This window comes from Lissotriton vulgaris, chromosome 5 (assembly GCF_964263255.1).
Source record: "Lissotriton vulgaris chromosome 5, aLisVul1.2, whole genome shotgun sequence".
In the NCBI taxonomy this organism is placed as follows: Eukaryota; Metazoa; Chordata; class Amphibia; order Caudata; family Salamandridae; genus Lissotriton; species Lissotriton vulgaris.
Window position 1 is genome coordinate 680,176,340 of NC_141693.1, and position 14,337 is coordinate 680,190,676.

Consider the following 14,337-nt stretch of genomic DNA (forward strand, 5'->3'; position numbering starts at 1 on the left):
TCAAATCCCAACCAAACTTATTTATTTTATTTATTTATAACGTTTTATAAGTTGAGTTGCTGTTTTGTTTTCATTTAGATTGTCCGTAGAGGCCCCTTTAAAAAAAAAAATTAAATGTCTTGAGTATAATTTCTGCATCAAACCAGCAAACAAATTTGGAAGAGGTTAGCTTCACCCAAGTCCTCTCTGGCAGAGCTCTACCAACAATATGTACAAGTTAAAAAAAAACACTGGTTACCTTTGTTTGCAGCACGATGTTGTGACTGAGCTCAGTGGGGATTAAAATCCAGTCTGTTAATACATCTCTCCTTTTCTTCTTGTTCTTATTCCATCCAGGTGTGAGACTAATGCAGGACGTTCTTTACGGTGAGGTTGAAGTGAGAGAATCAACGGAGCTGGCAAGACAGAGTGCTGGAAACACAGAAACAGGTAAGTGGCAAGAGAAGAGGCTAAGCAAAGGGGAGGAGTGTGGATGGTCTTTAAATAGGACTGCTTTAGACCATTCATAAAGGTCATGTTCTAATTGTTTGTAACAAGGAACATGTGCCGATAATCAACTTGATGAGGCTGCCTTCTTGAAGGTGATTTAGAATGTTCACAAAGGTTGTGTTCTAATTGCTTATAGCAAGGAACAGGTGCAGGGGATTAATTTAATGAGGGCTGTCTTCTGGAAGGTTCATGTTGAGGTCATGTATGATGGTTGCTTGATGCTTATTCTGGTGGATTTTCTGGATGTTTCCATGGCGCAAGAAACCTGACATTGCATATACATGGTAAAACATTTGTAAAAGCTATTAAGCCGTTTCAAACAAACCAGGGGAAACCAGCTACAGCTAGCTATCACCAATAGCATGTAATATGGTCAAAAGTCAGGGTACAAGACGTTTGATCTATCATACGTGTTGGGAGAAATGATATCAGTTATGCCGGTATATTGTGATGGTCAAGTAAGGTGAGCTGTAGCAGGAATCTTGTAAGTCACCCCTCCCAAAGGCAGTCTTTCAGGCTATGGTTGGGTGGGCTGGAGAGCATGAAATGGGGGAACAGCGTTTACAACGCAACTTTTACCAATCACTACCTTTACCACGCAACTTTTACAACGCAAGTCGTTATAATGGCTTGCGCTGGGGGGCACTGTAGGATAGGGAATGGTTTAATTTACTATCCAAAACCTTCCCTACTATCCACGGGGACTGGAGTTGGAATAGTAAATTAAACTATTCGCTATCCAGTGCCCCCCAACGCAAGTCGTTGTAACGACTTGCATTGTAAAAGTTGCGTGGTAAAGGCATGCATTGTAAAAGCATGCATAGTAACGACATACATCCATGAAATGGTGTCAGCAGACTGGGAGCATGAGCCGAGGAGGCCGGTTCTCAGGAACACTCTGAAGGGTCATAGCCCTTTCAATCTATAAGGTAATATAGTTTTCCCTGAGATCGCTTAGAGTCCAGGGCATGGTGAACTTCGTACTCATGCTGGCCTTTAATCAGAATGGGTGGGGTATCTTTTTGTGCGGCGGGTGGTATGACTTGATCAGTGAAATGTGAAACACTGGGTAGAGAGTGTATTCAAGGGAAGGTCTTACCTTGACGGTGACTGGATTAATTATCTTGATAATGTCATAAGGACCTCTAAACTGTGGTAGTAGTTTCCTTGGCCTTCTTGTAGGTGTCCTGTTGTACCATACCCTGTCTCCTTCCTTGCATATAGGTGCTGGGGTCTATGCTTATCAGCGTGTATCTTCATGACTTTTTTGGGTTTTGCTTAACTTGTCCTAGCGTGTTTTTGAATCTCATGCAGTTGTTCAAATCTTTCTGTGACTGAAGGTAGCATAGTAGAAACTCATGACCTATCAATGGGAAGAGCCCAAGGATGTTGTCCTGACATGAAAAAGCAGGGATTTAGTTTGGGGTTGAGTCTGTGCTGTTATTAGAAGTGAATTCAGCTAGAGTTTAGGCCTGATATCTTTGTCCTGTGTACATGGATAGTAAGCATGTTAATGTGGTTTCTAGGGATTGGTTGACCCATTAATTTTCCTTGTTGGTGTGTGGGTGGAAGGCAGATGACAAGGCTACCTCTATTCCTAACCTATCACCGAGTGTTAGACAAAATTTAGATGTGAACTTAAATCTGCGACCTGAGATGATTTTAGTCGGTAGATCATGCAGTCTTACGATATAATCAATTAATATTTGACTAAATTGTAGAGCGGTGGATATCTTTTTGGGGAGGTGAATTGTGCCATTTTTTTTATAACATGTCAGTCAACAACTACTAAAATGGAAGTAAAGGTATTGTTTGCTGGAAGGTTAGTAATAAATTCCAGACTAATGGTGTGCCAAGGAACTGAGGGTATAGGCAGAGGATGTATCATGCGTGCAGGGGCAGTGTGAGTGTTCTTGTTTCATGCACAAGTTAGTCTCCCAAATATGTATTCTGTATATCCTGCCACATGTTATTGCATCATAAGGTTTCCTTAGGGTTTTCGTTATACCTAGGTGCCCTGCTAATGCTGTGTTGTGATTCCATTGAATTACTTGACATCTTAATTCCATACTAGGGATGTACATTTTCTAAGTGTGAAGGAATGGTGCTAGTATGGTCAGGTGTTTTGATCCTTTTTTTGGCCTTTCGTTTTTTTATATGCTTCATGTAAGGCCACCATAAAAGAAGTCAGCCTCGCTGACTATGACTTTCTTTTCCGGTGGGATGATAGTAGGGGAGTCTGATGTGGAATGGGAAGAGTGAGCATACCCCAGTCTAGAAAGAACATCAGACTGTAACTGCTTGGCCCCTGGGAAATAGGCGATGATGAAATCAAATCCACTAAAGAAATGCAGCCATCTCATTTGCCGGGGAGTGAGAACCCTAACGGAGCTAAAGAATTGTACATTTTTATGATCTGAGAATATTGTGACTGTATGTTTAGCCCCAATAGGTAATTCCTCAATTCATTTGATGGCCAGCAGTTCTCTTTCAACCACCATATAGTCTTGCTCCACTGGTAGAAGTTTTTTTTAAATAAAAGACTCTGGGATGCATGTGGCCAGTTCTTGGATTCTTTTGAGATGAAATGCCTACCATGGCTATCTGTGAAGCATCAGCTTTGATGTAATAGGGCTGGTCTAGATTGGGATGCTGAAGAATTGGTGCAGTGGTGAATTTAATTTTTAACAGTTGCAATTCTTGATTGGCTCATGGAGACCACGAGAATGGTTGCCCTTTTTTTAGCAGCTGTGTTTTGAGTGCCACTATCTCTAAAAAGTGAGGGGTGCAACAATGACAAAAATTGGCAAAGTCAAGTATCTGTTGAATTTCCTTGAAATTTGTTGGAGTTGGCCAATTGGTAATTGCATCTACCTTTTTGGGGTCCATAGTGATGCCTGTCAGAGATAAGTGATACCCCAGAAACTCTACTTACTATACATGGAAGGAACGTTTGCAACCAAGAGTCGTTTCCCCTTTGTATATAACGCCCCCAGTTGAGGTTTAGATGTTTATTAAGGCAATGGTTCGGCTCCTTGACCGGACTTTCTTGCTTTAGTTAGTAAAGACATTGTGTGTGCTACGCGACCACCTTCAGACACCATACCCTGGTCAACACGCCCGGCCTCCCTCCCCTTGTCCAGGGCTGACAATACACAACATCACCATAACACGGACAGGGGGACTGGCCACCACACACGCCTACTGCCTGAAGATGGGTAGGTGGATCCAGATGATATTTTCACACCACCAGCTAACTTGCTCGAACCACTGCTACTGAGGGAAGCCACGTTCATGGGATTGCTGAGTGTCAAGTCAAGTCAAGTCAAAGAATTTATATAGCGCCCTACATACCCAGAGGGTCTCAAGGTGCTTAGGGAGGGGAGGACGCTTACTTGTCAAATATCCACGTTTTAAGTTGCTTTCTAAAAGCTAGGTGGTTCTGGGTAAGGCGAAGGTAGGCGGGGAGTGAGTTCCATGTTTTAGCTGCCAGGTATGAGAAGGATCTGCCTCCCATGGTGGTCTTGTTGATGCGGGGAACAGCGGCGAGGGCTTGGCTGGAAGAACGTAGTTGGCGGGAGGGGGTGTAGAAGGACAGTCGTGAGTTGAGGCATTCTGGTCCGATGTCGTAGAGAGATTTCTGTGCGTGGGTTAGCAGTCGGAAAGTGATCCTCTTATTGACGGGTAGCCAGTGGAGGTCTTTCAGGTGGCCAGAGATGTGTTCTTTACGTGGGATGTCTAATATGATCCTGGCTGAGGCGTTTTGGATTCGTTGGAGTTTCTTCTGGAGTTTAGCGGTAGTGCCTGCGTAGAGGGTGTTTCCGTAGTCCAGTCGGCTCGTGACTAGAGCATGGGTGACTGTTTTTCTTGTTTCGGTGGGGATCCAGCGAAATGTTTTTTTGAGCATGCGAAGGATGTTGAAGCAGGATGAGGATACGGCGTTGACTTGTCTGTTCATTGAGAGTGAAGAGTCCAGGATAACGCCTAGGTTCCGTGCGTGGTCTGTCGAGATGGGTGCTTTTCCAAGGGCTTCCGGCCACCAAGAGTCGTCCCATGCAGAGGGGGATGTAGCTAAGATTAGGACTTCTGTTTTATCTGAGTTCAGTTTCAGACGGCTTTGTTTCATCCATTCGGCAACTTCTTTCATTCCTTCGTGTAGGTTAGTTTTGGCGGTGCTGGGGTCATTGGTGAGAGAAAGGATCAGTTGAGTGTCATCTGCGTAAGAGATGATGTTGAGGTTGTGTTGGCGAGCGATGGCCGCAAGGGAGCTCATGTATACGTTGAAGAGGGTGGGACTGAGTGAGGATCCTTGTGGTACGCCACAGATGACTTCAGTGGCTTCGGATTTGAATGGTGGAAGGCGGACTCTCTGGGTTCTTCCGGTGAGGAACGAGGTGATCCATTCAAGTGCTTTTCCTTGTATTCCGATGTTTCTGAGGCGTTGTAAAAGGGTGCTGTGGCAGACTGTGTCGAAGGCTGCAGAGAGGTCGAGGAAGATGAGGGCGACTGTGTCTCCATTGTCCAGTAGAGTTCGGATGTCGTCTGTTGCTGCGATGAGGGCGGTCTCAGTGCTGTGTTTTGCTCGGAAGCCAGATTTTGAGGAGTCGAGGGATTTGTTGGCTTCGAGGAAGGCGGCGAGTTGGTTGTTGACAGCTTTCTCGATGACTTTGGCTGGGAAAGGAAGGAGCGATATGGGGCGGTAATTTTTTAGTTCGGTGGGGTCCGCTGTGGGTTTTTTCAGAAGGGCGGTGAGTTCAGCGTGTTTCCAGCTTTCCGGGAAGGTGGCGGAGTTGAAGGAGCAGTTGATGACGTCTCGGAGGTGCGGTGCTATGACGGAGTCTGCTTTGTTGAAGATGTGGTGAGGACATGGGTCTGTGGGGGATCCTGAGTGGATAGAGTTCATCAGGCGGATGGTGTCCTCAGTGGAGATTGGGTTCCAGTCGTTAAGGGCGTTCAGGGGGGGAGAATGTTCAGCAAATGGTTGGGTGGGTTGGTCTTCGGGTTGGTTGTCGAAGCTGTTGTGGATGTCTGCAATTTTGTCGTGGAAGAATAAAGCCAGGGAGTCGCAGAGGGCTTGAGAGGGGGTGATGTCGTTGGAGTTGGCCGAGGGGTTGGTAAATTCCTTGACGATGTTGAAAAGTTCCTTGCTGTTGTGGGCGTTGTTGTCAAGTCGGTCCTTGAGTGCTGTTTTCTTTCGGATTAGTTGGTGGTGTGTGCGGGTGGCGTTTTTGAAGGCGTCCTTGGTGCTAGTGGTTGGGTCTTTTTTCCAGGCCTTTTCAAGGGAGCGGCAGAGTTTCTTGGACTTCTTAAGATCATCGTTGAACCATGAGGCCTTCTTGCTGCTAGGTTTGCGTTGACGTTTTTTCAGTGGTGCTAGGATGTCGGCGGTGTTGGATAACCATAGGGTGAAGTTGGCGGCGGCTTGGTCTGGGTTAGAGGAGTGGGCTGGGGTGTTTAGAAGGAGCGATGAGGAGATCTGGTCGATGGTGATTTTGTTCCAGTTTCTTTGCAGAGTTGGTTGGAGGTGGTTGGTGGGTTTCGACTTGTTGTAGGTGAAGTGAACGCAGCTGTGGTCAGTCCAGAGGAGATCCGTAGTGTGGCTGAAGGAGACATGGTTGCTGGAGGTGAAGATATGGTCGAGTGTGTGACCTGCGATGTGGGTGGGGGAAGTGACCAGTTGTTTAAGTCCGAGGTTGGCGAGGTTGTCCAAGAGGGTGGTGGTGTTGTGGTCGTTGTACTTTTCAAGGTGAAAGTTGAGGTCTCCCAGAAGGATGTACTCTTTGGAGGGGAGCGCGTGTGGAGTGATGAAGTCCGTGATGTCTTCACTGAATTTTGCGCGGGGTCCTGGTGGTCTGTAAAGGAGGGTGCCTCTGAGTGTGGTCTTGGGGTCGATGTGGATCTGGAAGTGAAGGTGTTCAGAATTGGCGAGGTTGACGTCAGAGCTGGTTGAGATGTGGATTGATTTTTTATGGACGATAGCGATTCCTCCACCTGTGTGGCCGGTGCGGTCCTTGCGTGTGATCTTATAGTCTTCAGGGATGGCAATGGTGATGTCTGGGGCGGAGGAAGCGTTCATCCATGTTTCTGTTAGGACGGGCATGGTAGTGGCGGCTCCCACCCAATGCTGCTGTCCTCACGAAATTCCCCCACAAGGTATAATTAGCTATATAGTCATTCATCCTTAATAACTCTGCGATATTGTATCACGCTACGCCCCCGCATTGATGCCCCGCACCCCCATGGGAGAAGATACTAGCAGACACATTCACCGGTTATATACGCTCATGAGTGCGGGCTGTTATCCGGCTACTGACCGTACCGCCCCACTATTGTTCTACAAAAAATAAAACCTCACAGACCTATTTGCTCACTGAGATATGTAGTTTGCTAAATTTTGAATGCTGCATGCGATGCATATTACGCCGCCGGATCTCCGAGTTGTCGGCCTTACGGCTGTGTTCACCTGCTACTGTTACGTATGGTTATTGACTCACGCGGCTGGCCCGAGGGGTTGTAAGCTGTAAGCTGTGTAAGAAGCGTTTAGTACAATAAAGGTCTTTAAAAAAAATGGAAGGAACATTTGCATAATTTAGCAAAGAGAGCGTTTTCCCCACGTTCTGCAAGATGGCACGTACATGATGTACATGTTCTTGTTCTAAGTTTGAGTAAATCAGAATGTCGTCTATGTAGACAATTGCACAAACACTCCCTCAAGACCTTGTTAATGAAATATTAAAATCCTGCCAGAGATTTACTTAGCCCAAAGGGCATAACAGAATAATCGAACAGCCCAAGCTTAGTCCTAAATGCAGTTTTCTCTTCATTGCCTTCTCATACATTGATTAAGTGGTAAGCTTCCCATAAATCTAGTTTTGTATAAATGGTGGAATTTCTGACCTGAACAATTAGTACCCGAAATAAAGGGAGATGATAGCAGTTCTTAATAGTTTCCTTATTGGCCACTCAATAATCCACACAGTCCCTCAACTCCCCAATCTTCTTGGCTACAAAGAGTGGGAGAGACATATGCAACGTGGAGTGGCATATACAACATATCCCTAGTAGTTCATCCAAATATTTGCATAGATATCGAGTTTCAGGTTCTGTCAATACGTAAACTCTACAGCAGGGCAGCATTGCTCCCAGGAGGAGATCTATGTGGCATCAAAGGCTCTATGTGGGGGCAGTAGTGTGGCTTTCCAAGGTTTAAAACTGTCTTGAATGTCCTGGTATTCTTTGGGTAGTTTATGGTTTTCGATTCCTTGGACCAAGAAGAAATGAACAGGTATTCTCACCTCTGGAGCCTCTTGGTAGCAGGTAGTAGTGTGGAATGGTGAGTCCAATGTTAGGGTGCATTTTTCCCTAATCGAGTTTTGGATTATGGTGTTTTAGCCAAGGTACTCCCAAAATTACCCCAAAGGTGGGAGTGTCTATTAGATCAAAGACAAGTCATTCGGTATGCCCATTAACACACATTAAGGTTAGAGTCTCTGTCTGAAAACAAATTAGTCCAGAAGACAATTCTGAACCATCTACTGCTTGCACAGGATCTGGTTATTCTTTGGGAACTTTTGTAAGCCAGAGCTTGGGAGCTAGGATGAAATCAAAGAAATTGCCTAAGGCCCCTCAGTCGTAAAGCATGAATATTATGTGCTTCCGCGGTGGAGATAGGATTACTGTGACTCCATTAGTCAGATGCCGCAGAATTCTTGTTCCTACATTGGGCAGATATTGTGAAATTTGTACGGCTTCTCTCGACGAGACAATCTCCCTTCTGGTCGAGAGCCTTAGTTTTCCTGTTCTTGATCGACCTCTACACTAGGCACAGCATTAGTCTTTTTTGGTTTTGCAGAACATTACCAAGCAAAATTACCTGCTTTGCGACAGTAAAGACAGGTTGAATTTACAGTGACGTTCCTTTTTCTCATTAGAAAGTGGACCCCTTATACATCCTATCTGCATAGGCTCAGTATCTAGAGTCTGCTTGACTGCTTCTTCTCAGTCTTTTAGCACAATTACTCTGGTGTCACTGCAAGATTGGTCATCTTTTCACTCACCCAATTTGTGATCTAGCTTAACCATAAGATCAATACATTTTGCACAATCGTCGGACAGATCAACGATGTGTGAGATGGACTCTTAATGGTCATCTCTTATCCCTCAATAGAATAGGATGTTGTTTTCTCTCCCGGTTTCCGCCACCAGTCGATTGAAAGTAGTGATATAAGTCAGCAGGTCCTTAAAACCTTGTCGTAGGTTTAATAACTCATTGCCACTTGCTTGGATAAAAACATGTTTTGCAAATAACTTAGTATGTTTCAAAAGGTTGGTCAGTATAGTTAAGACATTTAGATACACATAGGTAAGGATGTGTGTGGAGCAAAAAATATATATACGGATCACCACATATTCAAACTTGAGTTCAACAGATACATTTTTGAGGATTTAATTTCCAAAAATTACCAGCATATAATGCAATTAAACTTCAAAGCATTGATAGTTATACCTTTCATATTTGTAGTGCTCATAGGTGTAAGAAGCGAGGGGATTTAGGGGTAGTGGTAGTGAGTTGGCAAGTGGGGGACAGGGTAAAGGTGTTTGTGACATGGAGTATAATACACAATATTTACAAATAGACCTTCACAGCCTATGCACGGTCAGTAAGTTCGTATATATACATTGCTCAAGGGTACATGTGAATTTTATACATTCCAATTCAATGAGCATGTAGGTTTTACAGTAGGATGGTCTACATTTCGACCCCAGTAGAGATGAGGGTAGATCACTGAAATGGGGAAGGTATCACCTAATGTAGATGCAGATTAATCTGGATATTGGAGTCTTTTTGCTCTGGCACTGACGCTCAAAAAGCTTTTGGAGCACGGTGTGAGCCCCCCTAGGATTGAACAGTACTTGTCTTTCCTTATACACAAGTGCTCTACTGTCCTGCTGAAGACCCTGCTGTGAGGCAACCACCTATCCACATCTCTACTGGGGTCGAAACGTAGACCATCCCAATCTAAAACCTACATGCTCATTGAATTGGAATGTATAGAATTCACATGTACCCTTGAGCAATGTATATATAGGAACTTCACTGACCGTGCATAGGCTGTGAAGGTCTATTTGTAAATATTGTGTATTATACTCCATGTCAGAAACACCTTTACCCTGTCCCCCACTTGCCAACTCACTACCACTACCCCTAAGTCCCCTCGCTTCTTACACCTATGAGCACTACAAGTATGCAATGTATACCTATCAATGCTTTGAAGTTTAATTGCATTATATGCTGGTAATTTTTGGAAATTAAATCCTCAAAAATGTATTTGTTGAACTCAAGTTTGAATATGTGGTGATCTGTATATATATTTTTTGCTCCACACACATCCTTACCTATGTGTATCTAAATGTCTTAATTATCCCGACCAACCTTTTGAAACGTACTGTATTATCACCCCTGGTTGGGCAGTTTTTACTTGGGTACTACCCCGTAAAAACTCACCACATTTTAAATAACTTAGTCATGGCAGCCTTAAAAGCAGAATAGTTGCACAAAAGTGAATTGTTTTTTTCTATTACAGGAATTGCCCAGTTAGCGGATATACCTCAAGAATAAGAGATTACAAATGCTACTTTAGCAGCATCCTTGGGGAACGCAAGAGGTTTACATGGGAAATGTAATTGGCATTGATTCATAAAGTCTTCAAATTTAGTACTGTTGCCATGAAAGCATTATGGAGCTGCTAAGGGCACAGGACTGGGTGTAGAGACAGATACATGCAGATTCTGGTCAGTAAATGTGTCTTCTCTTGTTGCAACTCTTCCTTAAGTGTAGCTTTTTCTGCTTTTAACCTATTCAGATTTAGCTGCAACTCTGCATTAACTCAGATTGTTAAGGTCAGTGAGGTTCTCTGATAAGGCATGTTTTAGAGCGGCCATTAATATTTGGTCTTGGGTGGTCATGCCGCTGGTTGAAAGAAATGCTAGGTGTGTGGCATACCCTTCTGTCATAAGCCACCTATCTGGATCTAAGATGATTCCAATGGGATGGCAAGGCTAGTGATTGAAACCTCCCGAGACTTGCCCTCGCTTTACAGGAAGAGGCACTGCTCCGGTGTCAAACCCCAGGGGGAAGGGGATTGGGATGGAAAGAGCGTGTAGAGTCGAAGATGCTGTGGCTCGTCTACTCAATAGCAACACTGCAGCAGGCATTCACACCAGTCTGATGAATGGTATTGGTAGATATGGTACCTACAAACAAAAAAAATAATAAGGCTTTAGTCTAGTATTAACTCTACCTCTTAAGGTATCACCTCACAAAATCTTTTCAAACCTCAACCAACCTTTAGTTTTGTTGCTGTTTTGTTTTCATTTAGATTGTCCATAGAGCCTTCTTTATCAAATGTTTTGAAACTGTAGTGAGTATGATTTCAGCATGAAACCCCAAGCAAATTTGAATGGGGTTAGCTTCACCCAAGTCCTCTCTCGCAAATCCCTGCCAACAGTATGTAAATGTTGAAAAAAACATAGTTTACCTTTGTTTGCAGCACGATGTTGCAACTGAGCTCAGCATGTAGTAAAATCAAGTCTGTTAATGAGTCTCCCTTTTCTTCTTGTTCTTTTTTCCATCCAGGTGCTAGACTAATGTGAGAAGTTTTCTGTGGTGAGAAAATAAAGGCGGATGGACAGTGTTCGAAGAGAAGGGCCTTAACAGCAGCTAGGAGCAAAGGCTAACAACACAGTTTGCAATCACTGATTTACTCATTTATTTTAATGCCAGCTCGAGTTGCTGATGTGTGTGTACTTGCATAGAGTGTTTTGAGGGAATGAAGCCCGACCATAACCTGTCACCCCTGAAGTTTCTGTTCTTCCCACTATTAGTGAACATGCCCAGCCCTTGTGTGTGCTATGGGGCTGAAAGACTCATATGGGGTGTGAGGCATGGTATGGGAGGATCAAACCAGTGCTTTAATTAAAAATATAGAAGTACAGGTATTCAAGGTTTATGCTACCTGTTTGCTGCTGAGACGTGCTAGTACTGTCTCATTACCAGTAACAATGCTAAAAAGTGCAGCTATCTGACCTTCAAATTAAAGAACTGCCGGTACTCAGTTCCGGAGGGTACCTTCCCATTTAAGGCACGGATGGAAACACTTTTGTGTCAAGACATATAGCCTTACGAGATTCAGATGAGGGGCAGATATCTTGACATGTTGGGGCTGAGAGGACATATATGTGTGAGTGAAAATGATGGTCTAACTATTTTAACAAACAGGCTTTCTAAGCATTCAGGAATGGTAAAGATAAATAAATGCAGTGACAGAAATTTTAAGTGGTCTGGTAATTTTTGCCCACAACAGAAGATTGTGTTCATGCAGATATGTCTAACCTTAGGGACAGATCTCACGTGTGATGCTTGAATCTACTCGATCAGTTTAACTAAAGGCACAACTCTGCCCTCTGAGTTGTGAGTCTCTATGATCCATATAACAAGCAGATTGCTTTCTACTGCTTGAACCTGTAAGATCTGTGCATCTCGAATGATAGTTCTACTCTCGGAGGCATGGCTATGTAAGAATTGTGTGATGTAATCAAATGCTTCTCGTTCAGTTTTTTAAAAGTAAGATCTGTGCAACATATGGGGTAGGTTTGTCCTCCGAGGCATAAGCATGCACTATCTGTGGATCCTGAAGAATAGCACTGCAATTTGAAATACCAGCCTGTGAGGCCTTTGTATATGCACTCTCCAAGGCAAGACATTACATGATCTCTGTGACTAGAGGTATAATTCTGCATAACATGGCATGATACAGAAAAGTCTGTCTAATCTGAGGGATAGCTCTAATGTAAGATACCTGAGACTAAGATCAATGTAAAACAAGGGCTAGCACTAAAGTTAATATATTAAGTAAGTAAGATATCTGAAGGTTTTTCTGATGTTGGTTACCCAAGTGGGTAACATCTCTAACTTGAAGGGTAGCTCTGTTTTAGCTCTATTGTGCACATATTATGGTTAAGTCTAGGGGAAAATGTACTAAATGAGATATCTGGTATCAGAAGGTCCATGCCCAGTATAGCTGACTCAAAGCTATGAGAACTGCACAGTAGACGTGCCAGTTCTCATTAATATACACTGCACAGGGGCATGGCTGAGTCAGCGACCAAGATGGCAGCCTGACTCTGAAACTCCGGAACCACCACCCGCGTTATTCCACCAGATACCCCCGTAACAGTGATTGAGGAGCCGAGTCGAGCAGGAACGGACGACGTGGGCAAGTGGCTCTGGAATGTGCTGCCCGCCAACTTGATTGGTGCCCGTAACTATGATATTGGGTCGGTGCACCCCTGGGCCTGACACGGCCTTTGGAGGCCCTGAGACGACAGAGGTCTCGGGTGAGCCTGAAGGTAAGGCCTGGAGTGTGCGGCTCGGCCTGCTGTGTGGCCTCGTCGGCTGAACTGCACGACGGAGTGAAGAAGTATCTGAGGGCAGCCAGTGGTACGATGGGACCTTTGTCAGCGGTCCATTGCACAAATAAGTAAGTGCGCGCAGTGCGGGAGGATCGTGGAGCGGGTGACTCCTGGCAATTTGGGTGGCCTGGTTCTTGACCGCTGAATTTTACCGGCCATGTTAGTGTGCTCTGTCCTCCCCGGAGCAGCTGCCACTGTGGATGCAGGGGGGCGCCACACATTATTGCTACATGCAGGGGAGAGACCACACTATGGAAGTTAGTGAACAAAACAGCCAAGGAGAAGGAGGGGGTAAAAATAGAAATTAAGAAAGATCCATAATAAATAATAAATATAATGCACAAGGTGGACCCCCCAATCGCCTCCTCCCTTTGAAATAACTGGTGCTGCAGTGGTGATCCTTTATTCTTTGCCGCGGAATGGGCCCCCTCTCCGAACTGCTGAATAGTAGTGTAGGCCCAGAGTACGCTTGCCATAATTAAATGCACGGGTACAGTTCTGGCACGGCTCACCAGCGCCCTGTCTCGGTAGAGACTCACAAATTTGATATTTAACAAACCTGATAGAGTGCAATCAGAAACGATGGGATGCACAGATCCTAAGCAGCGGCAGCTGAATTTTGATGCTAGAAGCACACCCAGACGTGAGAAAACCGGGCAGACCACTCGCCAGATTGCTACGCCCTCAGTACAAGTCTGAATATGTCACGCACTTGGACATGGACAATGGCCACACACTAACACAGGGGACCGATATTACTGATGCTTTTCGATCCTACTACACCCGCCCATATACAATACATGACCCCCGGTGCAACAGACTCTCTGCGGGAAATAGCCATGGACTGGTAGGAAGAGGGACAGCGCTATTTTTTAGCTGCCCCGATAGACGAAGACTAAATAAAACAGGCGATTCGGGATCTGGACAGTAATCGGGCCCCCGGCTTTGATGGCCTAACGGGAGAATTCTATAAGGCTTACCAGGATGAACTGGCTCCAAAGCTATTAGATGCTTATGACGAGGCCCTACACAGAGGATCCCTCTCCCTCACTATGCACAAAGCAATAATTACGCTTTTACTAAAACCGGGTAAAACACCCCGGAGATGCACATCGTACAGACCGCTGTCCCTTCTTAACCACGATTATAAAATATTGGCCAAGATTCTGGCCACCCGCTTGTCACTGTTAGTTAATTCAATATTATGCCCATTTCAGGTGGGCTTTGTACCCGGCTGATCTACTGCATTAAATCTGCGGACTATATTTGTTGTGATAAATCAATTGGAACCAACCCTACCAGCTGCGGCTGTTCTACTTGATGCTAAAAAAGCATTTGATTCATTGGGATGGTATTTTTGTACGCCGTATTACAGAA